General features: G+C 36.6%; 1 protein-coding gene across 13 annotated transcripts in view; it reads right to left on the bottom strand.

Annotated features, from left to right (window-relative positions):
- The window catches only part of FOXP1 (forkhead box P1), a 671,450-nt gene that overhangs the window by 637,143 nt on the left and 10,249 nt on the right, over positions 1 to 24,058 (bottom strand). Inside the window, exons 1-2 of one of the 13 annotated variants that reach the window (XM_074198728.1) lie at positions 9,820 to 22,864; positions 7,816 to 7,844 (exon numbers count right to left, since the gene is read on the bottom strand). The exons of 10 other annotated variants lie outside the window; for them this stretch is intronic. The gene's annotated coding sequence lies outside the window, so the exon portion shown is untranslated. 2 more of the 13 variants (XM_074198727.1, XM_074198732.1) reach the window with 2 other exon arrangements.

Raw genomic sequence — 24,058 nt, 5'->3', positions numbered from 1 at the left:
GACCTCTCCCTAGGCTTATCCCTTTTATATTAACTGTGGATGTAGCGTGAAGGCAGGGAGGGACTGGTTTCTTTTTGTTTTTGTATCTCCAGTTCCTATAATAGGTGATTAATAAATGCTGACTGATTGATTACTCCCTTCCTTCACTTCTAGGAACATTTTTTCAGTCATCCTTCACCCCTACTTCCCACTGACACTGGTCAGTACTCAAACCTTCATCAAGCACTGGGCTAAGCAATGATCTTTAGGAGTACAAAGAAAATCCCAAACAGGGCCTTGCCTTCAAGAAGCCCACATGCCAATAGTGAAATTAAAGCAAGAATTTCTACAGAACTCTACACTTTGCAAAGTCCTTTACATATGAGATGGTACTAAGGCACCCAAAGGACTGTGGTATCTGATTGGCATGAAATATGGAATATTGAACCTGGAATTGGACAAAAACAGAATTCAAATTCTACCTCTATTCTGACACTACGTGACCGTGGGCAAGTCATTTAAACTCTCTGCCTTAATTTATTTTTTCTAAAATGGGATAATTATAGTTTCTACCCCTCGAGATTGTCAGAATAAAAGGAGATGACATCGGCTAGGTACTTTGTAAACTTTAAGTTGCTCTATTAATGAGAGTTATTATTATTGCATATTAAACCAGTCTCAAAAATCCGATCACTTTTCTTATCGTTACCCCATTCTACAGATGAGAAACCAAAGGTAAAAGAGTGACTGAAAACACTAAGTGACTTACCCAATTCACAAAGCAGAAAATGGTTGGATTAAAAGAGAAAGCTCTCAGGATGGAATTAAGATATAACATCTCTGGAACAAATACATCCATATAGACTGTCATCCACATGGGGAACAGACTCTACTTAACTCCTTCTCAGGTTTTCCTTAAGAAGTGCTAAGAAGTCCCCTCGTTAGTAGTGCTCTAGCCTTCCTCAAATTACCTCATATATTTACTTGTATACAAACTCTATTCTCCAGAGAGGGTTAACTCCTAGGGGGCAAAGATTATTTTGTTTTTGTCTTTGTATCTCAGAGGTCTAGCATAATGCTCTACCTGAAAAAGTTGCTTAATAAGGTTATTGACACGAATCCATTTCATCAACCCTGAGTTTCCTCAAGTGTAAAAATGGAAAGTATGTATGTGCATGCATGTTGCTTATGTATGTGCATAGCATATTGCACAGAGATTGTACATTTGTAAAATAAAGAATGTGTAAAATCAGAAATCAGTATTAAAATTTAAGTTAATGTTATTATCATTTTTTGAACTTGTACACCCAAAAGACAACAGGTAAATGCAAGTCTAGCAAGAATTATACGGGGGGGATGCTTCAAACTGCTAGCAAGAAAAATGAAAATTGAAAACAACTCAGAGTAGCCTCTACTGCCCACAGATTTAGGAAAGGCAATTTAAAAAAAAGTGAAGGGGCTGTGACAAGCAAACTGATAAATTGTTGGTGGGGTGTTGAACTGTTCAGACTGTTCTGGAAATCAATTTGGAATTTTGGAGAAAATTATAAAATCACTTAACTACTGGCTAGTTAAAAACTAGTCAACTGTTGACTCAGCAGTCCTACTACTGAACATAAACTTCAAAAAGTTTGATGATAGAAAAGAGAGGCTCACATATATCAAAACATACACAGATGTTCTTTTGGTTTAAGTAAAAAACTGGATCCAAAGGAGGTTCATTCATTGGGGAATGGCTAACAAATTGTAGCAGATGAATATAATGGATATTGTTACGTTATACTGTGCAATATAGGAACAGAGAGAAGTATGAGAAGTCTTGTAAGAACGGATATGGAGAAGGAGGTAGCAGAACAATATAGACAATGATTATAGAGATACAAATGAAGTCACAAAATTCAGATCAAATGTGGTGATCAATGTTGAGTCCAAAAGACTGATGTTGGAGCATAACACCTCCATTTGGATAGCGATGTCAATGATCCTGCATATGGAAAGTCAATCAGTGAATATTCATTAAGCTTCTACTCTGTGCAGGATTCTATACTAAACATTATGCATATAAAGAATGCAAAAGCTCTCTCAGGGAGCTCATAGTCTAAAGTTGTATATGCTGTCAGCTAAAATCAGTTTTGGCTTGGCTTTTTTAAACAGGGTAGTCCTGGTGAGAGAGGGGAAGTGGTACAATTAGGTGGTGAAGGTGGTATAATGATCAAAATACATGAATAAAACTTTTATAGAAAACAAAACAGCTGAAAAATTAAATCTTGCTTTCCGGTTTCCTTTCTTTGCTTTCTGCCACAAATCCTCTTTTAGAGATCATGATCATAGATAGGTCTCATGGTTATCTGGTTACTTCTATGCTAATAAAGGCCTTCAGGAAGACTAGAAATCATGGAATTGGACATGTCAACCCAGGAATTCTTCCCTCATTATGTCTTAAAATCACAGGCTTAGAGCCAGGGAACCTTTTAACTCCAACTCCCCTATATTACAGACAAAGAAACTGAGGCTAATAGCTCAAGTGACTTGCCTAAGTTAACACAGGTAGTAAATCCATTTCACTTTTGTCCAGAAGTTAGCCAACATCCCACTGGGTGGTTTCTGTTGTCCTTGTTACAAGGGATATTGTGGCTTCTTTAGTTTAAAAAAAATAAATTCAATAAACATTTTTATTGTTCCAATTACATACAAAGTATTTTCTAGGTGCGGAAAATACAAAGATAGTTATAACCCAGGTCTTATTATAAAGAAGCTTAGAACTGAAAGGAAGGGCAGGAAGGAAAGATGAGGAAGAACACCTATACATGGAAGTAGGATACAAGTAAGAAGTCCTAATTTCAAGGGAGATGATTTCATGTGAGGGGGAGGGAAGTAAAGGGAGAATACAGGGGAACGAGTTGGAGAAGACTTCACAGAGAAGGTAGTCTGCAAGCTGGGCTCTAAAGAATATGGAAGAACCCAACATATGGCGGTTGGGATAGAGAGGACTTCATTGCAGTCATGACCACCTTATCAAAGGCAAAAAGCCTTAAGGTGGCAGAATAAAGAGAAGTTAGGGGAGGGTGAAGACTGAGTATTATTTATATACCACTAGAATACTAAAGAGGATTAGGATGAATTAAAACTAGAAATCTGTTGTTAACTAAGAGTGGTAGAAAAATCTTAAATTATCTTAAAGACTTCAGTTCCAGATTTTCCCTAAGAATGGTTTTCATCAGTCAATTAGGAAGCATTTTATTAAGCTCCTACTATATATCAAGCATAATGCTAAATGCTGACAATACCAAAAAAAAAACAAGAGTGTGTGTGTGTGTGTGTGTGTGTGTGTGTGTGTTTGTGTGTGTGTGTGTGTGTGAAGAAGGTACTAGTATGACAAGGGATCTAAGGAGGCTTATTGGAGATGGTAGTATTTTAGGTTAAGACTTGAAGGAAGGGACAGAGATAAGGAGGGAGAGAATTCCAGGTCAAAGGGAGAGTCAGTGAAAATGTTCAGAGTAAAGAGAGACATACCTTATGGGAAGAACAGCAAAGTACTTGTGTCACTGGGTTGCAGAGTATGAGAAAGTAAGGTATTAAAAAGAATGGAAATGGAGAAAGAGCTTTAAACATCCAAAAAAAGAGTTTTGTATTTGATAGGAAGTCATTAGAGTTTAATGAATAGAGACCATTCTAAGGTCCACTTAACTTTGCAAATGTCTCTCTATAGATCTTCAATTTTAAAATAAAAATTTCCTGGTCTATACCTGGCCTTTCAATGGTTTATTTTTAATGAAGAAATTAAAAACAAGCTAAGACATGAACAACAAAACAATGTGACAGTACTGCCCAGAATGTTATTAAAATCTGTTCTTCTCATGTCAATTCTCCTTAGATTCAGATTCTGGTCAGTGTATCTGAAAGAGCTGGGTTGCTAACTTTGTTTTGGAAAGCCTTTGCTTTCAAGATCTTGCATAATCTCTAAAAGGAGTAAATACAATTATTTTTCAGAAAGAAGCAATGTCTATAGTACTGTAACCATCAAGGCACCATCCACAAAACATTCTATAAAATTTCAAGACATTTACAAGAGAAAAGTGTGCTATAAAACAAAATGATGCAAATTATATGGTACTCCTCTTCATAGATTCCAAGAAGAACTCTATGTAATCAGCAAATTTCAATAATCCTCCTGGGGTTAATAAAACCCAAGGCTAAAGGAGAGGAGAACAGTCAAAGGGGGCTTTTCCTCTACACTGTGTCTTTGGCCCATTCAAATAAAAATCCTTGGACACCTGCCAAAACCAAATTGGATATACTTCAGGTAAGAGGTTATATTAGATAAGTGCATGGTCATCTTTCTTTTCAAAAATGTTTCCAGCTCTCAATTCAATTCAAAAACCATTTATCAGGGTAGCTAAGTGGCACAGAGGAAAGAGCATTGGTACTAGAGATAGGAGGACTTGAGTTCAAATCCAAGCTCAAGACAGTTGATACTTAGCTGTGGGATCATGAACAAGTCACTCAACCCCAATGCCTCTAAACAAAAAAAACAAAAAAAAAATTTATGAAATGCCTACAAAGCATCAAGTCACAATGTTAGGTGTCGAGTCAATATAGAATTTTTAAAAAAGGAAATAAGAAAAGAAGGAACAAAAGTTGTGTAAAGTACTCAAGGAGATTGCCTTCTACTGGGAGATAGAAGGGATGCACAACACAAAGAACTTCACACAAGTATTTTCTGCTCAACATAATAGAGTTATGAAAATTAGTCAAACATTTCACTTAGGTCTTCTATAGAGTTTTACTACAATAAAGGGTTGTCGTAGAGAAAATGAGTTTTTGAAACTCTGAAATCAAGTAAGTATCATCACTATAAATGTCTGTTCACAGAGACTTGATAAAGTGAATTTGCTTTACATATCAACTGTAAAGAGATCCAGTTCATCATCACATGCTCACCAACACATCTGGATTGGACTAGAAAACAGAATCCAGACTATTTTACACTGATTAGTAAAAACTGCTTTTGCCAAAGGAATGCACATTGTATTGGCATAACTGCAGGCTGGTAGAACCAAATAACTTGAGACAACCATGGCCAATATACTGGCAAGACAAAAACATTTATGGAAAACATGAGATGTTTCTAATAAATAGAGCTAGTGGGGTACATTGCGAAGATAGGCACATTTTGTCAAGGGACATGAATGAAAATTCCACTGTGGACCATGGGCAAATCACTTACTCACTCTGGACTGTGGCTTCCTTATCAGTAAAATGAGGGTTTGGATTACATGGCTTTCAAAATTCCTTCCAAATCTAAATCAATAAACTTATGATCTAAGAAAAATAACTTTAAAAATTGTGACTGTGACTTCAAAAGGATCATTTATGCCATAAAAGGTTACCTGTAGAATCATTAAGCATAAAAAGTCTCATTATATAGGAGACATGCCGGTGCTACCCACAGCTACTGATGTGGCTGCGGAGATGCTTGAGGAAATATTTAGTACTCTAAATAAATCAATTCAAATCCATAATCTTATCCACAAAGGTAAAGTGACTTCATTTATGAAAAAAGTTAGGACTTTGAATGTATAAATAAATTCAAAAAATAAATTTTGCTCTTTTCTTAGTATTAATTAGACCCAAGTTCAAAGCTAATCTCAGACACTCTAATTCTTTATATAACCAGTACATAGTGTGACTAGCACCTGGTAAGCACCTATTGTTATTGAACTACATGAACTGAAAAGCAAGACACTTCCCTTTTCTGGCTAAATTTCCTCATCTGTAAAGTGAGGTTGGAAATACCTCCTGGGTTTGTTCTGAAGATCAAATGAGATAATGTTTATAAATTGCTTTGTGAATTTTAAATAGTTATCTTAATATCAGTTTTTGTTGTTATTGCTATTATTTTTAAAACATCATTCCTGTAAAAAAAGAATTCCTACATATTAATAATCACATGATAGTTAGCAGAAGTAATGTTCATTTACTTCAATGACACTGATGTTTCTAAATATAAATGGATAAGGAACTCATCTTCCACTACAACTGAACAAGAATGATAAAAGATCTGCCTTGTGATGGTATACTGAAACACATGTTGAATTTGAAAATCTTTTAAGTTTTTGTTTCATGAAGTATTTATTTATCAAACAAATGAATACAAATATTATTACCATTTATAATGTCTTATTTGAGTGAAATAAGGTTTCTATAAATGTGGCTTTTATAAAGACAACTATATGTGGATGAGAAGTCTAAAACAGAGTCCTACTGGGGATAATTGATGATAGCATTTCGAGTTACTTTGCTGCTTAAAAATAAATACTGGATATCAGGAAAACTTGGAAAGACTTCCACGAACTGATGCTGAGTGAAGTCAGCACAACCAGGAGATCATTGTATACCTTAACAGCAACATTATGTGATGATCAATTATGATGGACTTAACTCTTCTCTGCAATACAGACATCAAAGACAATTCTTTTTTTTTTTTGGCAAGGCAATGGGGTTAAGTGACTTGACCAAGGTCACACAGCTAGGCAATTATTAAGTATCAGAGGCTGGATTTGAACTCAGGTCCTCCTGACTCCAGGGCCGGTGCTCTATCCACTACAACACCTAGCTGCCTCTCATCAAAGATAATTCTAAAAGAATACCATTCTAAAAAAATACCATCTTCGTCCAGAGAAAGAACTATGGAGCACAAATACAAATCAAAATAAACTTAATATTTACACTCTGTAAGACTTGTATTTTTCTTTCTCATGGTTTTTTTCCCCTTTTGTATAATTCTTTGTTCACAACATGAATAATACAGAAATATGTTCAACAACTTGTACATATCTATAACCTATATCCGTTGACTTTTTGTCATGGGATTGGAGAGGGAAAGGAGGGAAAGAGAGAATGTGAAACTCAAAACCTTGTCAAAAATGCATTTTAAAAACTATCTTTAAATATAATTGCAAAAAAACAAAAAAATAAGTACATGAAATCATTAATATTATGATAGTGATTTTTGTATAAACTGTAAATCCTAAATGCTGTTCAGAATTTTATCAATTGACAAATACCCATGTTTGTGCATTATACTTATTAACCATTTTAGATCTGGAGTGACCAGAGAGCACTGCTTGGTGGACAGAGACCTAGTGGTCTCAAATCAAGACCTCAACCTAAACAGCACTTCCAGTACATACTGGCTGAGGAACTTCAGGCAAATTATTTAATTGTTCAGTGCCCCAACCAGGAACTCCATAAGAACCTAAGTTATAGCACTATACTAAATGCAATCAGAATCTGGTCAAAAATGTGTAATTAATTATAAATTTTATTTTAATAAAAATATGCTAAAATTGTTTGCATAGACTTGCTTATGAAAGGGTATGCCCAGGACAATTTTTTCCGAAAGTGCTGATGCTATATAAAACTTGCTAAAACAAATGCTAAGAGTCATAAAGGTCTCTGGCCAATCACCTTCTCATCTTGAAGCCTTGAAACTAACACTTTAAGAAGAAAAATTTTTGGATTCTGAACTCTGAGGCCCGAGATCGAGTTCAGGAAGGACTACTAACTTCTGGAAGTCTGACCTCTCTGGATCTCCCCTTTTCCTCAAGTGGAAAAAGGGAGGTTCAGAAAACATGTTTTCTAACATCTCTTCCTGCTTCACATTGTTTGATTTAAAGAAGTAACACTGCAGTCATGGGGAGAATGTACTACATGGAACAAGGAAGATCTAACTTTGGTATCTACCTTTGACACCCCCTAGCAATGTGACCATAAGCAGCAAATCACTTATTCTTTCTAAGCTTCAGTGTCATCATTGAAAAATTAGAATCTTGCCTGTTTGTAGTATCTTCTTCATGAGGTTCCTGGAAAACACAAATGAGAGAATGTTTGCTCACCACTTTACCCCCTTGAAAGTATTCTGTAAATGTCATCTCTTTTTTGAACCCACCCAGTGTAGTATTGGGATTGGTATAATGAGGTCATTTGGACACTTTGCTAACTAATCACTGAGAATGCGGTTCTAGATAGGCTTACTTTATATCAAATTCTGTAAGCAATAAAAACAGTCAGGTTCCAGTGTATGGTGTACTTTGATTAATCCCACTTCAAATGCCAGGAAGGGATGAAGGAAGGGAGGAAGAGAAGAAGGAAGGAAGGAAGGAAGGAAGGAAGGAAGGAAGGAAGGAAGGAAGGAAGGAAGGAAGGAAGGAAGGAAGGAAGGGAGGGAGGGAGGGAGGGAGGGAGGAAGGGAGGGAGGAAGGGAGGGAGGGAGGATGAGAGGAAGGAAGGAAGGGAGGGAGGGAGGAAGGAAGAAAAAAATCATTTGAGGCAAAAAGTAATAAAAGTTTTTCCATCTTTTCCCTGAATGGTTCACAATAGAATAAAATCATGATACCAGATTGTTAAAAACGAATTCCATGTGGCTTCATCAAATTCAAAAAGTTAAAAAGCCAAATGTTCCAGATTGTTGATAGAAGTTTGGGTCAGCCAAATTGTGCTCAGTCTTAATTCTTTTGCCCCAAAAGCTTCCAAGACACAAAACTATTTCAAAGAATACCAGCCTTCAGTACTCTCAGGGGTAGCTCTGATCTGGCTTCTACAGGGTGGGAGATGGGATTTAAAAATTAAAAAAAAATAAGTTTCAAAATGAAGAGCAAATACACCATCCTGATTTAGATTAACATAATGGATGAAAACAATGAAATTATTTTCTCAATTCTGTCTGATTTCTGGAGACCAAGTTTATAATGTGAGAGCAAAGTGGGAAACTGAACAATTATCAAATAATTTTGGTCCATGCTAACAGTCAATCTGAACCACTTAGGCCCCAAATCTTTTCTTATAATAATATTAATAACAACTATCATTTATAGAACACTTCCCAGTTTGCTAAAAACTTTACGCAATTTTATTCTCCTAACAACCTTATGAAATAAAAGTTTTCTCCCTATTTTACAAATAAGGAAATTGAGGTTGAGAAAGGTTAAATGACTAGTTCGAAGTCACTCAGCTACAAAGTTTGAGATTTGTTTTCAGATCTTCCTGACTCTAAAACCAAGACTCTATCTACTCTACCACCTAATTGTACATAAGCATCAATAAGTGCTGACATAAAGATGCTTACAGCCTACTGAAATGAATATTTTCTCGTGGAGATCCCTAGCACTCTCCTCTCCCAATGTGCCTTTCTTGTTATCAGAAAAGGAAGAATCTCCCTCCTTCCTTCCTTGGTTGTCAGAATGCTACAATGAAAATATGGGAAAGTTGAGGTTTCTGGTCCAGTAAGAGTACTGAAAAAATAAGATAAGTATATCACAGAAAAGGGTGTTGAGAGAATGTAATCATGATGCCAAATGGGCTATGACTTAAAAGTCAAGTGAGACACAGAAGAAAGGGTACCCGGGTGCTCCATGGGATCAGGGGATGTCTGACATGCTTATTTGCCTGAATCTGGTTACATGAGTGGTGAGGTTTCCCAGACATCACAAATGAGATGGGTACAGCTGACTTTTCAGATCAGATCTAAAATACAAGGCAGTCAGGTGCCCAGATTGGTCTTAGTTCTGTGGTAAAATGAGTTGTAGAAATATATCAGTCTATCACATCTATAAAGGACAGATGGCAAAATCAAAATCCCTATGATCAACAAAAGATATGAACAAACAGTTCTCAAAAGAATGGCAAACTTAAAAATTTTATGAAAAATTATTCCAAATCACTAATGATATCAGGAGTATAAATCAAAACAACTATGAAGTAAAAGAGAAGAACTAAGCAATTATTAAACACCTATCATGCTAAATGTCCTTTACAAATATTATCCCATTTGATACTCACAACAAATCTGTGAGACTGCTATTTTGATCTCCATTTTTCAGATGAGGAAATTGTTACAGACAGAAATTTAGTGACTCTCCCAGTATCACACGATCAGAAAAGAAACGAGAGCTATAGAAGAATGAGAATTAGAAAGGAAATTAGCAGATTAGCACAAGAGATGAAACAGAAACCAATAACTTCATGAGACAAAAAATATTATAACAGTCAAAAGGATGAAAAATAGAAAAAATGTAAGTGTCCCATAGGAAAAACAAATGATGCTAGAAAACAGATTGAAGAGGGAAAAATTGGACTATCTAAATGTCATTATAAAAAAAATCAAAGTTAAAATCTAAAGTTTCTAGGTTCAAGAAAAAACATTCCAAACAGCAAGAAAGGATTCAAGTACTGAGAAGGTACAGTCAAGATCACACATAACTTCATAGTCACCAATATAAAATGGAGAATTTGGAATATGATATTACAGCAAGCAAAGTATGTAGGCTTATTAGCCAAGAATAACTTACCCAGAAAAAACTGAGTATAATGCTACAGGGGGAAAATGGAACCTCAATGAAATAGAGGACCTCCAAGCATTCCTGATGAAAAAACCAGAGCTGCATAGAAACTTTCAAGTTCAAACATAGGAGTTAAAAGAAACATAAAACAGTAAACATAAATGAACAATGAGAAATGACTGATAAATTGCTTACATTCTAATAAAGAGAGATGATACATGTGTTTCCTCTGAGCCCTATCATCATCAAGGATCATAGAGGCAATGTAATTAGACAAGGCTTGGAGGTGGTTTTGTTATGTCTTAATGACCTTAAGAGAAGAGGGTAAAGAGAAGGGAAAAGAAATACACTTCGGGGAAAAGAAAGAAAACTTAAGCAAAGTTATTTATCGTAATTAGGAAGCACAAGTAGACACATACAAAAAAGGAAGGGGGGGGTATGAGAACCTGAACCAGTTAAAGAACACACACATACACACAAACATTCACACACATATAAAAAAGCATACACACATTTCATGTAGCAGAGAAATAAGATGGAAGAGAGATAAAAGGGTAGGGAGACCTATAGAGAAGGTAAATTAAGAAAATAATTAATTTTAAGCAAAATAAACTCTAAGATGTACAAAATATCTTCAACAAGAAAAAGAATCTGAGATGGTGCCCACAAATTGGGGAATGGATGGACAAGTTATAGTATATAGATGTGACGGAATACTATTTAGTCATAATTAAGTGATGAAGGGGATAATTTGAGAAAAACCTTGGAAAGAATGCTATGATCTTATGCTAATTGAAGTGATCAGAATCTCCTGATTTCTACAATGAGAGCAATATGATGAAAGCAAAATAACTTCGAAAGAATTGGGAATTTTTTCAAAGTACTAACAAGCCATGATTCCAGAAGAATGATGATGTTGAAACATGTTAACTCTCTCCTGACAGAGGACGAAAGACTCCATACAGAATGGGACAGATACCTTTTTTCTTTTGAACAATATCAATATGAAACTTTGTTTTGATTGACTATACATGTTAGTAGGACTACACATGTTTTTCTTTAGTTTTCAATTAATGGGGTCAGGGTAGAAAAGTGCCAATTTTTGCTGATTTTTTTTAAAAAAACATTTTTATAAGAAAATAATTTTGAATTATGTTAAGAAACTAACCAAAACATATGCCTTACTTTGATCTGAGACATATCATTGTTAGGAACATGCCATAAAGATATCTGAGACAGAGAAAAAAGTCTCAGGGACACTTTTGTCACAACAAAGATGTGAAAACAAGGCAGATTTCCATCAATAAAGAAATGACTGAACAAAATGCCGTGCATGAATTCAGAGGAATACCACAGTATGGAGAAATGTGGGAAGGTTTAGAAGAACTGATACAGTATGAAGCAAGTATAATCAGGGAAAAATGTGGACTGAATCTTAAATTATAATTTATAAAATGATAAAAGTTTGTATCCAAGAAGAAATGAGAAAATTAATCTCTCTCTCTCTCTCTCTCTCTCTCTCTCTCTCTCTCTCTCTCTCTCTCTCTCCCCCCCTGCAAAATTGGAGGATTATGGGTATATAGCATTGAATGTACTATCAAACTTAGTTCTAAACTGCTTTTTTTTCTTTTAATTTTTTTATTCTTTATTACAAAGGATAACTGGCTAGAGAAAAGATGAAATGGAATACAGTCAAAAATAAAAGTGAAATAAAAAGCAAAGATACTAATTAAAATATTTTTAAAGGACAAGCAAAAAACAAATGCAATATCTATATATATTACCTTAACATATGATTAATTTGGTGGAATGAATTTGGCATCTAGCACTTTAACTAGTATATGCTTGCACCAGACAAAAGTTGTCTGGTATCAGACTATATCAGGGACTGCTCGAACACTACATTCCTCAGTCCTGACAAGCTACACTTAGGATTTCAATATTAGTTCTCCAATTTTCAAATTATTCTACATTATAGAGTAATTTCAGAATATGGAAACTTTGTCTACCCCAGGCCAAATTAGACCTGTTTCCTGAAAAAGAATTCCAGAGCTAATAGGCACCAATAGCAGACTTTTCAACCCTAGAAATATAGTGCTTACACCCTTATCAAGGAAACCTTCAGAGTGCACAACTGACAGAACCTCAGAGTCAAAGCGAAACATGAACAGACAAAAGAACTACTGTAATTTTGCTTCCCCTGATGTGGCAGGAAAACGACTTGTTCTGCCATCTCTAAGAACGTGAAGCAGTTTTCCTCTCCATCTCTGTCTTCGGTGTCTCCCTTCCTGTGAACAGTTGAGGTTGGTGCCAAACTACTGTATGACTTCACCCTCGGTAATCCACACGGCACGTGTGACTATCCACAGGATGCCAGATTATCAGTAAGGTGATAACACTTGTCTACTCTACCTGCTTGGCACCATTTGAGTAAGGATCCCTCAGGGCTCCTAGAGTTTCACTTCCTGATATTTGCACCTGCACCCTTTTCAGAAGCAATAAAAACACACAAGAAACCATATTTAAAACACTTATTCAAAAGCCAAAAGTCAAAACCAAACCATCACAAACCCCAGAACAAAACTGGCTAGGGAAGTGACACTGTGTGAGACCTTGAATCCTCAAACTACAAAGTCCCCTTACTGAATATATGGTATAATGGGGAAAATTCCCCAGTTTCATTCTCTAGATTACTGAATAGGTAGGTTTTGGTTTTTTAACCTGTTAAACCAGAAGATAATACATAATCCTCAGATGCATGCATAAAACAGAACTCCGTTTGGATTTGGTTACTATAATTTTAATAGTCTTTTCTGACACAAATGCCATCTTTATCTTTAAAAAAGTTTCTCTACATTCAGAAATAAATGACATAAAATTCAAAAACATTTAAAAAGATTAAATTTCAATAAACTTGAAAACAGTTACATGTGCAACTCCATGGAGTTAAGGTTGAAGGATGGAAAGTGAAAGGGAGGTGAGAGGAAAGGAATCAAAACTTTGCCTCTGGTGCTGGTCATGCCCTAATAGAATTTTTAAGTTGCAAAGGCCTAGTTAGCAAAAAAAAAAAAGATACCCTTACTAAATCCTGATTGATTGATTGATTACTGCTAAGTGGCCAACAGTCTATCTAAGAGATCAAAACATGAAGAAGGAAGTATTTACATCCTCACAACTTTATCAGAGAATTCTTTTTTTTTAGTTTTTGCCACTTTGCCATTTAAATGTAAATCTCAGTCACACACACTCTTCCTATGTCAAGAAATTAATAAAATATAAATTCAGTTAGTTTGAAACCTGTTTTCTGGACTAACAGAAAATCTAATCATTGGTTCCTCCTTTAGATGTAGAATTTAGATACTTAAGTGGTTGCAAGAATATCTACATATACTTTAATACATAATAGTAATAGGGCATTTTTAAATAATATAAATTCAATCCTTGGAAAACAAATTAGATAGGGATAATAGAGATTAGAGCTAGATATAGATGGAGAGATAGACAGATATCCACATAAATACACAGATGATAGAAATGATATAGATAGGTAGGCAACTCTGGAACATAAATCATAAATTTCACAAATGTCTGGAACCCTTTCTGTGGAAATTCCCTCTACTATTGAAGGCTGGGAAGTCAGTGTGTTGGAAAGTTGCCTGAACACTGAGAAAGTAAAGGGTTTGCCTGAAGTCACACAAACTAGGATATGTCAGAAACAAGGCTTGCACGCAGACAGGTCTTCTTGACTCCCAGGTTGGCACTCTATGCATTAGACCAAGCTGGCTCTCAAATCACAGAGTGCTTATTACAGAAATAAGAAGAAGCATAAGGAGTCACTGAATTCAACACCACTCTATATTATCAGAAGAGAGAAAGATCCGGCAACTGGAACAGATCACTCTCTCCTCCTCTCACCAACTGCTTTTGACAAAGACACATGTGTATAATGTTACTTTAACACACTGAACTGTCTAAACATAAGCACCCTCTTTCCAGTTGATCTTTTCACCATGATCAGCGAGCTAATTAATTAATTGATTAATTCGCATGATCTGCTGAGCATGCAATTCAATTTACTTCAATTCCAATAGACCAGTCTGGTACTGTATTCATTGTTCTGAAAACACTAACAAAAATAAAGTAACCCTGCCCTCAAGAAGCTTACATTCTACAGGATTGTAAAACCCTATAAACATGGTAATTGTATATCAGGCCAGTTAAATATTTTGGCAAAACTGCTCTCTAAATGCAAGAAACACAGATGTGCTAGCCAGAAGGAAAAACTCTTTTCCCCAACGTGTTGTCATCTTCTCAGTAAGTTACAGTTCTAAATATGCAGTTCTTCTTCAGAATTCACTATCCAACAAGGTCCTTTCAATCAACTCCTTGGCAGGATAGAGTCTCTAGGCTAGCAAAAGAAGCAAATTCTCTGGTCAGAAGTTCATAGATGGTTCCTTTTTACATAGCGATTTCTCCTAAGTTTTTTAACTTTCCAATTCCCATAGAACTTAGATCTTCATCACTAAGATAAGCAAAAAACAAACACAAAATACATTATGCAAGGACATAAATCCAAAGTGGAGCCTAAGTACAAAACATTTGCGTAGTTAAATGGATGATCCAACCAAGTTTATTATTCTGAGGCTCATGGGCTGAGGGTATGGTTAAACAAAATAGCCCCAGGTCTATTTGGTAAATAGGCTTCTGCCAAGTTCATGTCCTATGAGGAGTGAAGAAGTGAAGCCTGAGATACAAGGAGAAAATCAATTAATTATTAATCAGTAAACATCTATTAAAGCCTGATAAGTGCTAGGGAGACAAAAAAACCCGTTCCATTCTTAAGGAGCTTGCATTCTATCAAAGAAGATAATATGAACATAAGCAAGTCCAAGTAGAATAAATTAAAGTAAAGTGGCAAGGGAAATGACATTAGCAGCTGGGAGGATCAGAAAAGACTTCATCTAGAAGAAAACACCTGAGCTGAGTTTTGAAGGAAATATTAGCTTCTAAGAGGAAGGATAAGGTGAGAGAGAATTTTAGGCATGAAGGCCGACCAGTGTGACAATATGCAGATGAAAGCTGGAACAACAAGGGGCCAATCTCATTAGATTGCAAGTGCTGGGAGGAATCGGTAGATATGACATTATAAAGGTAGATTGAGACCTCTTCAAAAAAAAAATACAATTACTTCCTACTACCCTTTGTTTTAGAAAGGTGTGTATCATCCCTGGCTGGAGTGTGGTCTCTGACGTGGTGGCACCAAACTCTAACAACCAAATGCAAGCTTTCAATTTCCTCAAGCTTGCTTACCACTGAGACATAAAATGTCTGGTCCCAAGTTCAATTTCTATAGCATATATAATAAACACATCATTCAACCACAACTCATTCCCCAGCTTTCAATGAAGTGGTTTTGTTATGTCTTAATGACCTTAAGAGAAGAAGGTAAAGAGAAGGGGAAAAGAAACACACAAAGTTATTTATCATAATTAGGAAGCACAAGTAGACACATACAAAAAAGGAAGAGGGGGGTATGAGAAAAAGTTGGTGACTCAACCTGACTCTCACCTGAACCAGTTAAAGAACACACACACATACACACACACACACACACACACACACAGACACACACAAACATTCACACCCATATAAAAAAGCATACACCCATTTCATGTAGCAGAGAAATAAGAGGGAAAAGAGATAAAAGGGTAGGGAGACCTATAGAGAAGGTAGATTAAGAAAATAATTAATCTTAAGCAAAATAAACTCTAAGATGTACAAAATATCTTCAACAAGGAAAAAAATCTGAGATATATAGATGTGACAGAATAGTATTATAGATAAAGACGATTATCATGGAAGAGTCTTTTTGACACAGGGAAGAGTGAATATGCTCAGCTCTTGAAGTCTTCCAGTTGATGCCAGCTGCTATACAGGAAAGATATTTGGGAAGGGAGGGCAAAATAGAAATGGAAAGAAGGAAGAGACAGTGAAGCAACAAGGAGGCCTCAAAGGCATGAAGAGAGGATTCATCTCCCTCTCCCCTTGTTGATCCAAGTAGTCTAGAGATGAAAGAGGAAATGTTCTGCCAAGCGGCCTGCCCACCTGCAAAGCCAATTCAGGTGGCAGGAATTAGTAGGCATTAAGGAAAAGAATAGAATCATCTGACCCTTGACAAGTCATAATACGACATATTCCAATTATAAATTCCTTGTTTTGTTTTACATATATGCCTACATACTATTTAACTTTCCCTGTTTAATGAAAGGCAAATTGTCTATATCAATAGATGCCGATGTGCATCCTGTGGAGCAGAGCTCTATATTAACAATGCATCCATCCAAAGGCAAACATTTACATGTTCCTAGCCAAGCTGGTCCCAGTTACTTTCTAGGCCACATGTGGATTTTACAGCTAAAGAGGGGCTCCCTGAGGACTGTGAATTAGCTACAAGCCCAGTGTCTGCCTTTGATCCTGATCTAAGCCACACACAAACTACCTGATTAACAACCAACATCTTTGCATAAAAGAAGGGAAGAAGTGGAGTCCCTGTCACAGGCTCCCCTAGTACCCCAACAGACTCAATCCAGGGTTCAGGTGAGTCATTCCACTTCCCAAAGAGCTCCAAGCTAAAGACCATTAGAGTAGTAACACCTCACTGTGAGCTAGTAAGTGAAAAGGAGCGAATGGTGGCTACAATAATAACCATGAGACTTCAGCGGTCCAATAGAATGTAAACTCCATGAGAACAGACACTTTTTAATTTTTACTCCTTAGATCCCTACTGCCTTGCACATGGTTTTTAAAAAGGGTTATTGATTGGCTGACAAATTTGTGATCTGAATAACAGGGTACTTCCTTCTGAGGATATTACATATTTTCTAATCTTTGATGATCCTTGCTCATGTCCTCCTGTAATAGAAAATCTACCCTATTATTCTTAAAAGGTGCTAAGAATAGTAACAATGACTTGCATTAAAATGAAGTTTTCTAAAGGTTTACATGTCAGGACTTGACAGAGTCTATCTCATTTGATACTCAGAAGAAATCTGTAAGGGAAGTAGTGCAAGCATTATTATCTTCATTTTATAGACAAGGAAACTGATTTTAGCCAATTAAGTGACAGAGCTGGAATCTGAACCTCTCCATCTTTTCCCTCTAAGTCTGGTGCACCATTCCCCTCAACTGTGAGGTGTTTGGATGAAGCATAAGAAACAAGGGGATGAACTATTTCAGAAACTGGGAAAGAGAAAATGGTAGAACTGACTTCCCAACTCAATTTAGAGAACTGAAGATTTGGGGAAAGGGAATGGGTAAAAGGCTATAATCCTAATTTTGCAAATGAGAAAAGTGAAACCTAACAAGATGATGGGGTTTAGTATGGGAAGGAACTGAAATATGTTAGAATCAATGCCTGATCTTGAACTGGCAGCTCTGACTATGAGTCTAGGTTCTGTCACTTACCAGGTAGGTGACAGAGAAAACATGGTTCTATACTGAACCTCTGCTTCTTCTCCAGTGAACAAGAGCTAGCAACATGGGTCATGTTTAATCCCATTGGGTTTCTGTGAGCATCATCCAAAACAATACATTTTAAGTTATCTTGTAAATAGTTAAGCATAATAGAAAGGAAAAACAAATGAAGCAAGGTCCCATGGGAGAAGGGGAGTGGTAGTAATAGAAGAAGCCCCTAGTGTCCAGGCAGGCCAACATTCCTTTTACCACACCAACTAGCTGAACCACCCCACCTTTCGATTCTCACTTTGTTTCCAGATTCAACTTTCAAAATGTTCACCCCTTAAAAGACCTGCACCTGCAAGTTAGGTTAAGCTGACACCAGGTGGTAACTGAATAAATCTTTCCTTTCAATTTTCATATCAGAAAAAAAAAATTAAGAACATTTTATACAAAGTAAGGTCTGTCGGTCAGGATCCCACAAACCAATACTGAAGTTATGAGGACACTTCCACCTCTCAGTCAAAATCTGTTCTTTTCTTTTGAAAGAATGGGGGCTGGGAGGGGCAAGAGCAGGAAATGGAAGAGGGCCCACCATTGGCCTATTTGATTGTCTGTTAAAGTCTATGGACCCCTCTTAGAATGATACTTGCTTTCTGTATTTACAACTGAAAGAAGTTTCAGTTGGAAGCTAATAAAGATGGAATTTATTTTTCCCCATCCAAGTTCCTAGATAAGTTTCCAATTATCAACAAACCCCAAATGATGAATCCCTGTTCTGGACCAAAATATGTCACACCTTCCAGTAAGCTTTTTGAGAGTCATAGACGAATTCAACCTATAGAAGAAATCCCTGAGGTAAAAACAGGGATTGGGATGAGGAGCAGGAAAAAAAGGGGGGAGGGTGAAAAAAGGGATGTGGTCAAGAGAAAGGAACTCTTGGTCATAGCAAAGATACCAAAGCGGTTTGCCATTTCCTTCTCCAGATCATTTTACAGATGAGAAAACTGAGGCAAACAGGGATTAAGAAACCTGCCCAGAGACTTGTAGCATGCAAAATGTCTGAGGCCAGATTTGAACTCAGAAAGCTGAAACTTCCCAATTCAGACCCCAGAACTCTATCTACTGCATTAACTTTCTATGAGGATAAACAATATGCCAATAAATACAAAAATTATCACAGAATTCAAGATCTTAGGTGATTTTCCCAGGGATACATACAGCTACCAAGTGTCTGAGGTCATGTTTTAGGCCAGGTCTGGGTTCAATTACAAGGCATGGAGAGATTGAAGCAATGAGTCACATCATTAAAAAAAGAAGATTGTCTAAGTATCACACAAATACTCAACATCCAGATACACTGACAGACACAGCTCTCTGGATCCTCTCCCGGGGGAATGGACCCAGACAAATAAGAGCCTACAAAAGAATCAAGAGTGCATGCATAGGGTCTATATTTCCCTTCTTGACCCTAGTTTTGCAGTATTCACCAAAACCCTTCTTGCTAATCTCTCCACCTCAAGGTCATGCCAACACTTTAAATCCCTGCCACCATGTGACCTAGGCAGCCCCTTGGGGTCTTCAGCTCATCTTGAACCAGGAAGAAAACAGGAAGGCACCATTGGAATTAAGAGGTTTGACCACCATCAAAGCCAGGGCTCAGTCCATTATGTCATGCTGCTTCTTCTTCTGGAAGGGAGGTCACAGGTCATCGGTACAAGCCTCTTGTTTTATACATAGGGGAAACTAGCACCAAAGTCAAACAGAGAGGAAAGGAGAAGATCTGGACTAAACACACATTCTTAAAGTACCAAAAATGAAACAGAGACAAGTCAAAAGCAATGTTAACTAAGCTGGAGTGTGAGGAGTGTGAACTTTTGGTGCCCTCTTCAGTAGTTTTGTAGTATATTTCTATTCCCCTGCTTTAACCTTGAGAAACTACTAGCTCCAAAGGCAGCATGATAATTTGATGGGGGGTACGGATTAACAGGCAGAAACAATGGGCATTAGCTTCTGCAGTGCCCTCATTTCACCTGTGAGAAGTTGATCAAGGCATTGTCCTGTGTCCACACAGCCTAATCTCTAAAATCTCTAAAAAGGTCTTAGGGCAGTTAGGAGGGCCTGGGTTCTAATAAGGGCTCAGCCCTTTAATAGCTGTGTGATCTTGGGCAAGTCACTTAAGTCCAATTCCAGAAGAAAAAGAGGAGGAGGAAGAGGGAGACGGTGTTGGTCTGGGAGGATCTCCATGATCCGGACCAGCTACTTTTGTCCAGTTCTGGTGTTGCTAAGCAAAACTATAAAGTTAAGGGGCTTTCTATACCAATGAATATTGATTAAGCACCCTACTATGTTCTGAACATACCAAGGCAAAATGAAAAATAGTCCATACAACCCCAGGGCTTATACTTTCCTGAAAAAATACAACAGATAAACAAATGAGGTTTCAGAAACAATGAAAGGAGAGACAAACTAACATATAGAGACATCAGGAAAGACTTCCCACAAGAGATGAGAGATCATCTGAGTCTTCAAAAAGCTAACCCATTGGGGAGATTTTTATTTATCTTTTTTAAGGACAAAAGCTTTGGCAGTAAGGCAAAAGTTCTCTAAGCATGAGAGATGATGGGAAATTTACAAATGTAAGCATCTGCCCCGGCAAACCTTATAAAGAGGGATGCAGAAAACTCTGTTTACTCCCTGTCTGAAAAGCAGACTATCCTCATGAGGAGCCCATTTCCATTCCCAGTCTTTCACTCCTTAAGAGCTTTCCATCTGACTGTGAAGAAGGGGAGTTCTAAAGGATTTTTTAACAATATTTTCAAAGATCCACTCCAGCTCCCTGGCTCCATCAACCTTGAACCTCTTCACAGGACCCTCCTTGGGGTCTTGACCTCCAGGAGAGTTGCAGCTCATCGGGTCAGTGAACAAGACCTGTTCCTCTAATTTGTCAGGGAGAAATTGGACACAAATGTTCGTCACGTTATCATCTCAGCACAAGGAGGTCACTGGAGATGAGAATTCTCTATGGGCAGTACTATGTAAATAAAGTTAACAGTCTTTCATGAAGTCCAAAACTTGGCATAAAATATATTTTTTTTAAAAAAGGGAAGAATAGAGGGAAAAAAGAAAGAGAGAAAGAGAGAGAGACAGAGACAGAGACAGAGACAGAGACAAAGACATAGAGACAGAGAGATTAGCTTCATCTTGTTCCCCGGGAGACTTCTGCTGAAATTACTAACTCTGATCCAAGTGGTCAAAGTGGTCCAACCTGCTAAGGTGAGGTCTAATACTACTATAGCAAGATGAGTTACTGCCAATAACTGGCCTAAAAGGATAGCTGCTAATTTCCTAACACTCTGAAGTTTTCAAATTGCTTGCATGTATAGTCTCAATTGAACCTCATGGTGACCCTATGTGGCAGAAGGAGGATGGTGGCTCAGAGGTATCAAATAAAAATGAAATGAAATGAGATAATCAAGTGTTTTGCAAAATTAAAGCTCGATTTAAATGTTCATTATTTAGTGATCTGTCCATGGTAATAAAGTTGGTGAGTGGTAGAGTGGAATCTGAACCCAGATCTTCCCAACTGTAGGGTTAGCCCTTTGGCCAGAATCTCCACAGATATGAAAACTACAGAAGGAAAAGTGAAAGGCAGTAGGGTGTTCCACTTCCCATGTTCCTGGGAATCAGATTCCCAAAGCTCTTTCTTTATAAAGATCTGGAAATCTTCATTTTGGTTTCCCTATGTCATTTAGCACTTAACAAAATACTTCTCCAATTTCTCTCTTCTGTTCTTCAGTGCAGGGCAGCATTTTCTGGTCTAGCCCAAGATGGATATCTTGTGAAAAGAGCAACAGGACCGTCTATTATTGTCTTTATATATTCATGACAATTCAAAAGGTTAGAGACACGGGTTATTAAAGGTCAAATATTTCCTTTTAATAAGCCAGCTCCAAATAGATTTTCTGCTTATTTACAAGGTCATAGATTCAAAAAATGTTATAGCCAGAAGGACGCTTAGAAAAAAGTCTAGAGGCAATCACTATTTTTACAGATCTGGTCCTCAAATCCAATGAGTTTTAAAAACGTTAGGAAAATAGCAGCTATCTTTTTAGGCCAGTTATTAGCATCAATTCATCTTGCTATGGTAGCTTTGGACCTCACCTTAGCAGGTTTGAACATTTGGATCAGTTAGTAATCTCAGCAGAAGGCTCCTGGGGAACAAGATGAAGCTAATCTCTCTCTCTCTCTCTCTCTCTCTCTCTCTCTCTCTCTCTCTCTCTCTCTCTCTCACACACACACACACACACACACACACACACACACACACCTTTCTTCAGATAAGAATCAAAATTTAAAAGAAAATTAATCAATTGATTATATGACTGATGTTGTGATTTTTTAAAAACTCTTTTATACTATGTCCAATTTAAGACTCCAGGTTAAAATAATACACTCCAGAATTTAGCAAAGTTTCTAAAACACAAGAGGAACTGACATTGACTTTTTTTTTAAATTACAAGATTTTGTACCTATAGTGTTTGTACATGCTTCAGAGAAGCACATTCTACCTTGGAATTGTTTCTCTTGAAAGACTAGATAATGTATCCTAATATCTAATAAAACATAAATACAATTAACCAACTTATTTAGTTTGGGGGAAAACAACTTTTCCCACTAATCAGGGACTGGTTAAGAGCAACATTCCTGGATAGCCAGAGCAAGTAACGCATACTGACACAAATACATTTTCCTCTTTTCTTTTAAATTATAAAAGATTATCATTTTATTCAGCAATGAACCTTACTAAATTGAAACTCTGTACATCAGAATTAAATATGTTCTATCTGCTAAAAATGAACAGTGTATTATTTATCACTAATGTTTAATGACAAAAAAACTGATAACTTTCTCTGATTATACCACTGATTTCCTGCAGTCATGCATCATTGATTCCCTTAGTCATTAGCATTATCACAGTGCATAAACTCGGGCTTATGCAGCAAGTTTGATAACAGAGCTTGAATTTGACATATTCGATTTTTAAAACATCTTCACGTTTCTATCTATGTATATCTTTATATATATATATATATATATATATAAATAGATACGTATTCACATATATAACTATCGATACATATCTTAACGAGATAAATGCCAACCCTTAAAATGTCCATAAGTAAATCCTTATATTAAATAAGCTGTTACACCACCGTATGAATTATGTGTAAATATAAAGTACTTCTTAAAATCTGTCTATCCACAAGCATTTAATCACCTACTACGTGTCAGACACTGGGTGATACAAAGAATGGTAGTCTTTGATCTCCCGGAGGTCACAGGCTAATGGGGGACACACCATGAAAATAACCATGCCCAAACAAACCATATCTAGGATAAACTGGAGCTAATCAACAGAGGGAAGTACTAACATTCAGGGGAATCAGGAAAGGCCTCTTGCCCAGGTGAAGTTGGGCTGGTACTTGAATGAAGCCAGGGAAGTCAAGAGATAGAAATGAGAAGGGAGAGAAATTCAAACCTAGGGGAGCTAGCTAGTGACAAGGACCAGGGTGGAGAGAGACACAACATCTGACTCAAACTACAACTGCCCAATGCTCTAGCAAATACACTGCTTTGATAACTGGTAAGACTTGGGCTACAATTTTAAAAGATGTTAAGAAAATAGTTCGTGCCCTTCAAAAAACTATTTACTTGATTGTTTTCTGTATTATAAGAAATTGACTTTAGGATTTTTATTTTTATAAAAACTTCATCATCCAGACTAACATCTCTTTTAAAAAATTTCTTCCAGGAAAAATTATATAAAATAATGATGTAAATTTGTATTTTAAACTCACACCCTAAATTCTTCATACTTTATTTGCTCTTAGAGAAATCAAAATATTTTGAAACATGTATGTCTAAGTATTATGTACATATGTGTATATATGTAAAAATCATAGCTTCAACTCATATATGTGCATAGTTCTTAGAGTAAATAAATTAATTGTGGAATTTCTTCAGAGGTTCATTAATTGTCAAAGGTCAGTGGGACCTTCAAGGTCTAGCCGAAGGTTCTCATATGGTGTAACTCCTTTACCTTACTTCCTTTATGCTTACTGATGGAGTCTTTAAAGGTTTCTCCAAGACCACTGGACTAAACCCCCTTTCTTATTTACCACATGAAGAAAGGAAGGCTCAAAGAAATGTTTTGTCCAAAGTCATAGGACTAGAAAGTACCCAAGTCAGAATGGTAACTCAGGTCCTTTGACAGGAATCCA

This window comes from Macrotis lagotis, chromosome 8, assembly GCF_037893015.1.
Source record: "Macrotis lagotis isolate mMagLag1 chromosome 8, bilby.v1.9.chrom.fasta, whole genome shotgun sequence".
NCBI lineage: Eukaryota > Metazoa > Chordata > Mammalia > Peramelemorphia > Peramelidae > Macrotis > Macrotis lagotis.
The sequence above is the reverse complement of the archived record's forward strand: the minus strand, read 5'-3'. Positions and strand labels throughout refer to the sequence as shown.